At 41.9% G+C, this 10,534-nt stretch overlaps 1 non-coding gene across 1 annotated transcript; it reads right to left on the bottom strand.

Annotated features, from left to right (window-relative positions):
* Positions 1-389: 389 nt before the first annotated feature.
* On the bottom strand, positions 390-508 carry LOC130016263 (5S ribosomal RNA). The gene has a single exon (XR_008791217.1). It is a non-coding gene; the product is annotated as a 5S ribosomal RNA (ribosomal RNA).
* Between the last annotated feature and the right edge of the window lie 10,026 nt (positions 509-10,534).

Raw genomic sequence — 10,534 nt, 5'->3', positions numbered from 1 at the left:
TCTTCTGCAGACCACAGCACCCAAAAGGAGAGAGAGAACAAAAGGGAATGCCCTGCCACAGAGGTGGGATGGGGGGGGATGCAGGGGGTGGGAGGGATACTGAGACTGGTGTGGTGGAGAATGGGCACTGGTGGAGGGATGGGTATTCGATCATTGTATAACTGAAACCCAACACTGTCCAACACTGTCCTCCCATTGTTCATCGATTTGCTTGAGCGGGCCCAGTAACGTCTCCATTGTGAGACTTTTTGTTACTGTGTTTGGCATATTGAACACTCTCGGTAGCTTGCCAGGCTCTCTGAGAGGGGCGGAGGAATCGAACCTGGCTCAGCCAGGCTGGCTGCATGCAAGGCAAACACCCTACCGCTGTGCTATCACTCCAGCCCAAAGGCCTACAGCACCCGGTATTCCCAGGCAGTCTCCCATCCAAGTACTAACCAGGCCCGACCCTGCTTAGCTTCCGAGATCAGACAAGATCAGGTGCCTTCAGGGTGGTTTGGCCGTAGACTGAAACCCAAGCACAAAAATTTGTAAGTCAACAACTGTACTCACTAATAAAAAGTAATTAAAAAAAAAAGAACAGCCACTGTTCGAGTTGCCCCCCACGAGCGGCTCTCCGGCAAGGCCATGGCCCCAGAGGCACACGGACCTAATTCAGATCCCAACAGCTTGCAGCAGAAATGTGAATGGACTATACGTTAAACTACGGTGTTGTGTCTCCCCCACCCCCGGGAGGGAAAGAGTGTCTGTCTCTTCTGCCTTCCACGAGCCACCCCCCACCCCACCAGCACAGTGGCCACAGCTTCAGAGCTTATCGGACAGCCAGATATGAGCCGGTGGTGATGGGATAACTTCAGCCTCATGGGATGGGGGGTGGAACCGGCATGTCCTTCACGCTCTACTGAGGCCACGAGTTGCCAACCCCTCGCCCTCCCCCCCCCCCCGGCACGGCCATGGCCCCAGAGGTACACAAACCAATCTCATAATTTTCTGGCTTTTGGCAGAAATCCCTCCAGACTTAATTAGTAAAATATCAGAAATCCAAAATTGCATGGCTGCTATTGGGACCGCACAACATTATAAACACTGAAACAAACACTGCCCTCCCGTTGTTCATGGATTTGCTCGAGCGGGCCCAGTAACGTCTCCATTTTTGAGACTTGTTGTTACTGTGTTTGGCATATTGAATACGTCACAGGGAGCTTGCCAGGATTTGTGGTGTGGGTGAGATACTCTTGGTAGCTTTCCGGCCTCTCTGAGAGGGGTGGAGGAGTCAAACCCGGCTCGGCCAGGCTGGCGGCGTACAAGGCAAATGCCCTACCACTGTGCTATCACTCCAGCCCACACAACATCATATGATCTTCATAACCAGCAATAGAAAACAAATTATTTCACAATGCCTTTTCAGCAGTTCTGATTGTTGGGGGGAAATTCCAAATAATAAGAGTGCATCTTTTGCCAAAATAATGAATATAATCAAAGTAGAGAGAGAGTTAAGTAGAAATTATCTGCCTCACAGGCATCAGGAGGGGTGGGAAGTGGGGTATATTGGGGTTCTTGGTGGTGAAAAATGTGCACTGGTGAAGGGATGGGTATTTAATCATTTTATGACCAAGACTTAAACCTGAAAGCTTTGTAACTTTTCTCATGGTGATTCAATAAATTAAAAAAAAAAAAAGGAACAGCCACTGTTCCATGCTGCCAATTTTATTTAGGTGATATTTGGTAAAATAATGTAAAATTTTCTAATTGGATTAAAAATATTTTCAGAAGACTAATTAACATCTCCTATAATTTACTTATTTCAGCAAAAAGCTATATCAGAATCAAATAAATTTAAAAAATTATACTCAACTAGAAATCTATTCTATTCCCTATCAAATAAATTAAAAAATTTATAATTTCTCAGATAGAAATACACTTCTATTCCCATTCACTTCTTTTCCCTATTTCTGATAAAGGACAGCAATTTAATTTCATAATTTAACATGCCTTGTTTTCTCAGAAGCTGTAGAAAAAAAAACGTTGCAGTAACTATTATTTTCCACTCTTATGTATCATAAGGATTCAGTATAAAAAGGTAAAATAAAAAATGCACAGTGAACCATTATTTTGGGACACATATTCACACCATTTCCTCGGCTCTGTCTGCCAGCACATGGGGTCCAGCTGGGTCTTGCCCAAGATGCTGCGGTGTGCTTTGTCGGGGGAAGGGGCACGTGCAGGGCTGAGGGTTGGACTCGGGGCCTTGGCTAGGCCAAGAATGTGCTCTACCACTTGAGCTCTCGCCCCTGACCCATATGGTTCAGTTTTATAATTTTCATTTCTTTCAAGATTTCCTCCCTCACCGCCAGGAGTAATTCCTGAGCACTAATAGACATAATCACCAGGTGTGACCCCAAGCCAAGCAAAAACAAAACCAAAAGAAATCCCTCCCTGCATCTCTTTCTCCACAAGCAGGGTCGAAGAGGGCACAGCTGACTGATACTAGACCATAACGTGGTCTTGGCGTCACTGATTTTCAGAGACTTGCTCCATTCCTGGTACCTTTACCTCAGCAGTGTATTCCTTTGACTCCTGATGGGGAGCCTGGAACCAAGCCCCAGATGAAACTGTACTCACTACACAAAGAAGAGCCAGGACAATTGGAATATCTAACGGACAGTCTGGGGATTTCCATCTCAACATTTGTATTGCCGTGGGTTCTGTGTTACATTTCTATCATGAACTATGTGACCAGGGGACTTCTGACTTTGCAATGATAGGAAAGGAATGGAATTAGAAAAGACTCAAGTGATGAGTACCCAAGGACACCCAGCTGTTTGGAAGAGAGAACATCTCCACTTTCATCCCTTTATTTGGCTTGTTGATTGGGTTTTTTGGCTTTCAAAAGAGGCTTCATATCACCTAAAATAATGGTCTGCCCAATTAACTTTAAGATTCATTGTCCCCTTCTGAGTCAGAGAAAAATTTAAAGTTTGTATGTTTAGCATTTTTCCATTGGCTTGAGATAGTATTACTCTATTTTCCCATTAAACATTAGTTATACCCAAAAGGGCTTCAAACACAAGTGTTTCTTTTCCATCTTGGAAATATACAGTGCCCAAGAGCATGTTGAAGGGTCTGAGAAGTTCTGCAACAATAAAAATCAAAGTTTGTTAAATTTAATAATAAGTAAAAGTAAAGTAAAGTAAAGGCCCTCCCGTTGATCGTCGATTTGCTCGAGCGGGCCCAGTAACGTCTCCATTGGAGACTTTGTTGTTACTGTGTCTGGCATATCGAATACTCTCGGTAGCTTGCCGGGCTCTCCGAGAGGGGCGGAGGAATCGAACTCGGGTCGGCCATGTTGGCCGCTTGTAAGGCGAACGCCCTACCCGCTGTGCTATCGCTCCAAATTTATTTAGTTAAGAATTTCTCTCCATGGCTTGGATGCCAGCCATACATGCTAGGGGAAAAGGCAGCTCAGATAGAGAAGGGAGCACCAAATAAAGGGTGTTGAGAGGATCCTCCAAGGATGGGAGAAGCATGCTGAAAGTAGACTATAGACCAAACATGATGGCCACTCAGTACCTCTCTTGCCAAACACAGGACCCAAAAGAAGAGAGAAAGAACAGAGGGGAATGCCCTGCCACAGAGGCAGGGTGGGATGGGAGGGATGGAGGGTGGGAGGGATGTTGGGACCCGTGGTGGTGGAGGATGGGCACTGGTGGAGGGATGGGTACTTCATTGTATAACTGAAACCCAAGCACAAAAATTTGTAAGTCTACAACTGTACCTCACGGTGTCTCACTAATAAAAATTAAAAAAACAATTTTCTCTCTCCCCTACCTTTCTCCCTCCAATCGTTCTTTTTCATAAATACTATTGCCAAGTAATACACTTCAGGAGATACTGGATTAATGTAAATGGAGTTGGCAGTATATAGTAGGATTGTATGTTTGGGCCTGACACCACGGATGGAAAACATGCAAACAAGTACTCACTACAAATAGTAGCTAACATCTATTACTTTGTGCTAGGTAAGATACTGAGGACTTATTTATTCCTCATCTCACTTCTGTAAATTACCAATATGTTGTGAATAAGAAAAGATGAAATATTGAGTACTTGAGGTCACATAGTAACTTAGTTAAGGGGTAGTAATAGTTTCAAAGGGTAGAGGCCCCAAATATAATCCTCAGCATGTCATGGCACCCATGTGCCATGGGGCTGAGCAGCACGGCCTAGACAAGCTCAGGCTCTGTTGGGCCCAGGCCTCGCCGCTAATCCCTGAGACTGGTGCTCCAGTTCTCAAGCAATGCTGAGCAGACCTCCTTCCCCTTCCTCCAAGATAGATTCTCACCTCAGTTGTCTGAACCCAAAGCCTGAAAACTGAAAGGTAGGTGGCAGAAAATAGCATTCACTGTGAACTCCAGCCATTTCTTCAATCTGGGGGTATGAGAAAGCAGGATGAGTTCCTGAGTTTACTATCTAGGAACCATGTGGTAATTTCTAGCGCTGGTGGTAAGGAGGGTCTCTGGCCAGGGTGGAACAGGAAGAGCAAGCAGCATCAAGTCCACCTTTCTCCACCTGTTCCGCAGTTCTCTCGTTGAAATAGTCTTCAGGCGGAACCCCTAATCCAGCAGTAAAAGGTGCCTCCCGCATATTACCAAAGCACCTGGCAAAGAGTCTGTTTCTCGGGTAGGAGAGAGAGATCATGTGTGCTAATGTGCATGAGCCAGGCCCAGGCTTGATCCCTGGCACCTCATGGCTTTCAAACCTCAGATCAATGAGCTCAATACAGTAGCTCTTGAGCACTGCTGGTTTGTTCCTGCCACCCCCACCCCCCGACAAATCAAAATAATAGTCCACTTCCTATTCTCCTGGGAGATAAATGTCATAGATTTCACACATGAGAAATGAAAGAAAATTGAATTCAAGCACAAATAGTTGCTCTGAATGATTTGGCAATTGGTCATTTTTTTCTCCCTCACTCTTTTTCCATTAGGGTGGGCAAATATGGTTAACTATCCTAGTTTAAGTAGAACTGGGTATGAGACAGATGTATGGAAAAACGCTAATTTAGGCTAGTTTTTCTTTTGAAATGTATGGGAAGGAAATACTTGTGACTTTAATATTGCTGTTGCCGAAGAACTTGGCAGTTAAATATTGGAACCCCTCCCTCCCCCATCTAATCGTCCTTCAAAGAGTTTGTTTTGACTTCCTGCTCCTAAAAAGTCAAAGAGCTCCTGTCTTTTTCTAAAATCCCTACTAAATATAAATTACTGTGGCCAATAAGTTATGGTTTGGTCAAGAAATTGGCGTCTCATAAGAACGTAAGATGGGAATTTCCTAATCTGCTACATTCCCGTGGATGAATGGATAAATCAGGAAAATAAATGACTGCCAGTGCAAAGGGAATTGTTGAGATTACAGACCACAAAAGGAAAACTTTCAAAATTTCCAGTTATTAGTTACTTAAGATTACTTTTTATCTCTGGAAAACCCACTCTTACCAGAACTAATGAAATTTCTAAGGAAAGAGGGAGGGGAGAAAGGTCGCTTTGGAATGTATTACTTATCTTACAAATAGTTACACAGACTTATACTAATTTCCTGGTTAGGAAGCATCTTTGGGCCTCTCTGCATCCAAACTAGAGCTTTCCTGAGGAGATTGATGAATCCACTGTCCAACTGGAGTCAGTGAACCTTTTGGGTATGTCTGATTCATGTTAAACTCTGAGCAAAGCAGGTAAATATTGGAGTCGCAAGCTGTTTATTTTCTTATTCTTTACACGTTTCTCCTCTGGTGATTTCATTCCATGGTGGTGGTATTTAGTGAGCCTACTTTACATTACTTGGAAAATAGATATTAACATATAGAATGGGCTGGAGCGATAGCACAGCGGTAGGGCGTTTGCCTTGCACGCAGCCAACATGGCCGACCCGAGTTCGATTCCTCCGCCCCTCTCGGGAGAGCCTGGCAAGCTACCGAGAGTATCTCGCCCGCATGCCAGGGCCCGGCAAGCTCCCCGTGAGGTATTCGATATGCCAGACACAGTAACAACAAAGTCTCCAATGGAGACGTTACTGGGCCCGCTCGAGCTCGAGCAGCATATAGAATGCTGTTATTATTAGTACTGAGTGTAAGACTCATCTCATGAAACTTAGTCAAATAAGAAGCGTACAATTTACAGTGTAAGCACTATGTAAAAAAAATATTTGAAAAACTGATTTGAAGAAATGCTTGAAAAGGCTACTAATTTAAGTATGTTAACTGGGAAATTAGAAAATGTATGCTAGTTTTGATACCCTGAGATTCACCTACTATCTGTGAATGAGCACATATTTGAAAAAGCTCAACTATAAGTGAAGCATCATCTTAGTTATTAAAGATTATTAATAGTCCCAATATTTCTAATTTTCATGTTTTTAAAGGGGAAGTATTTCTGAGTGTTTCTAAATTTCAGGTTTTTATTATTTTTTTAATTTTTTAATTTTTTGCTTTTTGGGTCACACCCGGCACGATGCACAGGGGTTACTCCTGGCTCTGCACTCAGGAATCACTCCTGGCGGTACTCGGGGGACCATATGGGATGCTGAGAATGGAACCTGGGTCGGCCGCGTGCAAGGCAAATGCCCTACCCGCTGTGCTATTGCTCCAGCCCCAATTTCAGGTTTTTAAAGGGGAAATTTCTGGGTCTATTTACTTCACTGAGTAACATGTATTTTTAATGTCTAATTAAAAGATAATATAAATTCATTAAAGAGCAAGAGAGGAGCACTAAACATGGGGGAAAATAAGGATGATATATATAAGTGGTAACTCAGAGATAAGTATAGGGACTGGGGAGATAGGACAGGAGATCAGGCGCTTGCCTTGCATGCTGCCAATCCCAATTTGATCCCTAACATTGCACATGGTCTCAGGAGAGCAGAAGTGATCCTTTTAGCACAGAGTCAGGAGTAAGCTCACCCAATTATGGACTGAATTGTGTTTCCCCCAACTCATACGTTGAAGTTCTAACAGCCCACCTCTCCACCAACCCCTCCCATCCAGTACATCAGAATGTGACAATTTGAAGATAGTATTACCTGAGAGATCAGATTTAAGGAGGCATTGGGAATAAATGAGGTTAATGAATTTTTTTTTACCCTTAAACCCCAAGAAAAAGAAGGGAGAATAGATTAAATTTTTTCTGGAGTTTATATACATAAGGCAGCGTTGGACCCAAGTAGCGTGATTGAGGGTATGTTAAGTTGTACTTGCACAAAAGGAAATGTCTTGCCACAGAGGTGGGGATGTGGTGGAGGCGATGCAGTGTGTGTGGGGGTGTAGAAGGGCTACTGGGTTCATTGGTGGTAGAGAATGGTCACTGGTGGAGGGATGGGTACTCGATCATTGCATAACTGAAACCCAAGCTCAGAAGTTTATAAGTCTACAATTGTACCTCATGGTGTTTCACTAATAATAAATAAATAAATAAGTTGTACTTACACATAAGGATTATATGCTTTGCTCATCTATACATGATGCATCACTACTATGTAATTATATAGCTAGAAGAGTATGTAAGCTCATATATATATATGTATATATACGTATATATATATGTATATATATATATATATATATGAGTTTAATGGTTTAATGAGAAAAGTGAAATTTGGTGAAGCTTCTGTTATCTGGGCATACTCAGGTATCAAAAGAAAGTATCAAAAGTCCTTAATTTTTAGATTTTTTTAAAATTTTACTTTATTTTTATAAAGTTTTTCACAATATTTTATTGCATTTAATATTCGAACACCAATCCCACCACCATTACATCTTCCCACCACCATATTTCAAATGTTTCCATCCTGAATTCCAAACCCTGCCCCGAAAACAGAACCGAAGTAATTTATTTTATATTTCTTGTTATAAATAATTCTCTAAAAATGATCCAAAAAAGGTTTCTTAGAGGAAAGTGGGTGAAAATTTTTGTATTTCACCCAGGAGCCATTAATCCCTTCTATAAGAGATTAGTAACATGTTGGGCATGTTGGGAGGGAGGAAGGAGGAGGGGAGAGAAAGAGAGAGAGAGAGAGAGAGAGAGAGAGAGAGAGAGAGAGAGAGAGACTCAGAAAAACACCTTCATCTTGACTTCTAGCCTCCAAAACTGAGAAAAAGAAATTGCTGCTTTTTTCCTGTGGTATCTCATCATGGCAGCCCCAGCAAGCTAATTTCTACCCTTTTTGCTTTTTCTCTGCCATTATCCCCAGGAGGAATTATAATCAACATTTTGGGACTTGCGTGTGTATACTGGAGATTGTACCTGGGACCTTATACTTGCAAATAATTGCAACCTATCAACACTATTGTTCTTGGCTTAATCCATACACTTTGCTCTCAGAGTCATATGCAAGAAGTTTCTTTGTGTTCAAAGATGGAATGTTATAAACAGTGTAAATATTACTCTGTGACAGATGATTTTTTAAAATTTTATGGTAGTAATAAATAGCTCTCTCTGTCAGTGTATATAGAGAATCATCTCCCACATCATCATTGAAGAATTTAACTTTCCATTGTTTGATATATTATGACTTATTTTCACTATTCTAATATCAAGAGCATTTAGGTCAGTGGTCTTCAACCATGGGTCTATAGGCACAGAGAGGTTGAAAACCACAGGTCTAGAGCTATTGGTTTGAGGACCAGTATATAGAAAATGTGTCTGTCTGTGGGTGTAAAAAGGTTGAAGGACTCTGGTTTAGATTATTTTTATTTTGTAAAGATTATCAACAATATTTTTATAACCATCCTTTACATTTTGTGGTTGGGCTCTTGTGCTAATATATCTGTAAGGATAATTCTAGAATTTGAATTGCCGAGTTAAAAAGCACATGCACTGTTTTCTTTTATACTTTTATTGAGTACCGTAGTGTCCAGTATGTACTCTTTGTGCTTATGTGTGAGGGTTTGGGGCAGACTAGACAGCGCTGAGGAAGTAGCTCTAGCCTGACTTAAAAGGACACTGAACCTATTGGGTTACCACCCCATGACTCTTTTAACCTTAATATTGAAGCCGTTGATTTATACAGTTATAGAGAACCCTACATGTTGAAGTTTTGAAAGCTAAGGACTGGAAATGTAGTTCAATGGGTAGAGCAAATGCCTTGCAGATACAACATTCTTGATTCAGTTCCTAGCACTGCATACTACATATTGCCACCAAGACTGCCAGGTGTGGCCTGTGTGAACCCCAAGGATCAAAGGAATGTGTCCCCTACAGCATTCAAATTAAAAGAGAGAAAATGGTGGTTTCAGTGGGGGATGAGGGGGAGTTGGGCGGAGCGGTGTAAGTGCTCAGGGAGAACTCTTTGCTAAATCACCTGCCTTGGAGGCCTGAGGCCACAAGCTTCATCACCAGTTATGCCCAAAATGCTGAGTGTAACTTTCTGGCTCAGCACGTTGTTATCCTCAGTGCCACAGGCAGTGTATGACTGCTAGCACATTGCAACCAGGTGTGAGTGAGCCTTCATTGCCACAGCAACAGCACAAACAAAGCAAGGAGGGAAAGAAATTTAATAAAAGGGTGTATGTGAAAGCAGATAAATAGATAAAATTGGAAGCTATTTGTTGAATTGCCTTTAATAAAAGCTTCAACCTTTTCCAGTCCTGTGTATGCATTTATTTCTTTCTTCAGTTGGACTCTCTCTTTTTCTGTTTATAGATGTGAGTGTACAGCTATACTTACATTGCAATGGAAATATTAACTTTAAAAGTCTAGCTAAGCATTGTTTTGATCTCTGTCCTCCCTCCCTCCCTCCCTCCCTCCCTCCCTCCCTCCCTCCCTTCTTTCTTTCTTTCTTTCTTTCTTTCTTTCTTTCTTTCTTTCTTTCTTTCTGATCAAACCCAGGCTCTTACACATGTAAGGCATATGTTCTATGGATAAGACAACTCACTGATTCCTTCCTCTGTGCTTTAGCCACAAGGATGATTAATATTATTTTCAGTCTTTATTAATCACAAGCATAATTAATATTATTTTTAGTCTTCCCCTATGGAATTGTTCTTCTTGGTGGAAGCTCTTGCCTATATCAACCACTATTACTGCCAACTTTGGAGTATAAAAACTAATGAATTTGGGCCAAACTGAAAGGCTTGTTTCCTGGATTGAGGTAGAACATGAATGTACTCTTTGCCTGGAAATCAGTGAACAAACACTTTGAAATAGTTTGCTAAGGTCTCCCTCTGAAAGTTAATGCTCAATCTTCTTTTGGAATCTAAATTATTAAGACAACAATAAAATCCAGTAGGCTCACTGAATGCCTGTTTAATGGCATTTGAGTATATATTAGTCTGCTTGGGTTGCCGTTAAAAAGTATGACAAAGTGAATAGCCTAAACAACAAATAAATATTACAATTCTAGAGTCTGGAAATAGGAACTCCGACGGAGCATGGACAGTGTCTGGTGAGAACTCTCCTCACAGATTGCAGATTGCTGCTTCGCCATGTCCTCACAAAACCTCTTCTTTGTGCTTGTGTGTGGGGGCGTGGGGCAGGCGAGAGCA

The sequence above is a fragment of the Sorex fumeus genome, unplaced genomic scaffold (genome assembly GCF_029834395.1).
Source record: "Sorex fumeus unplaced genomic scaffold, SorFum_2.1 ptg000149l, whole genome shotgun sequence".
Taxonomy (NCBI): domain Eukaryota; kingdom Metazoa; phylum Chordata; class Mammalia; order Eulipotyphla; family Soricidae; genus Sorex; species Sorex fumeus.
Note: the sequence above shows the minus strand (reverse complement) of the source record. Positions and strands in the feature narration are given on the sequence as shown.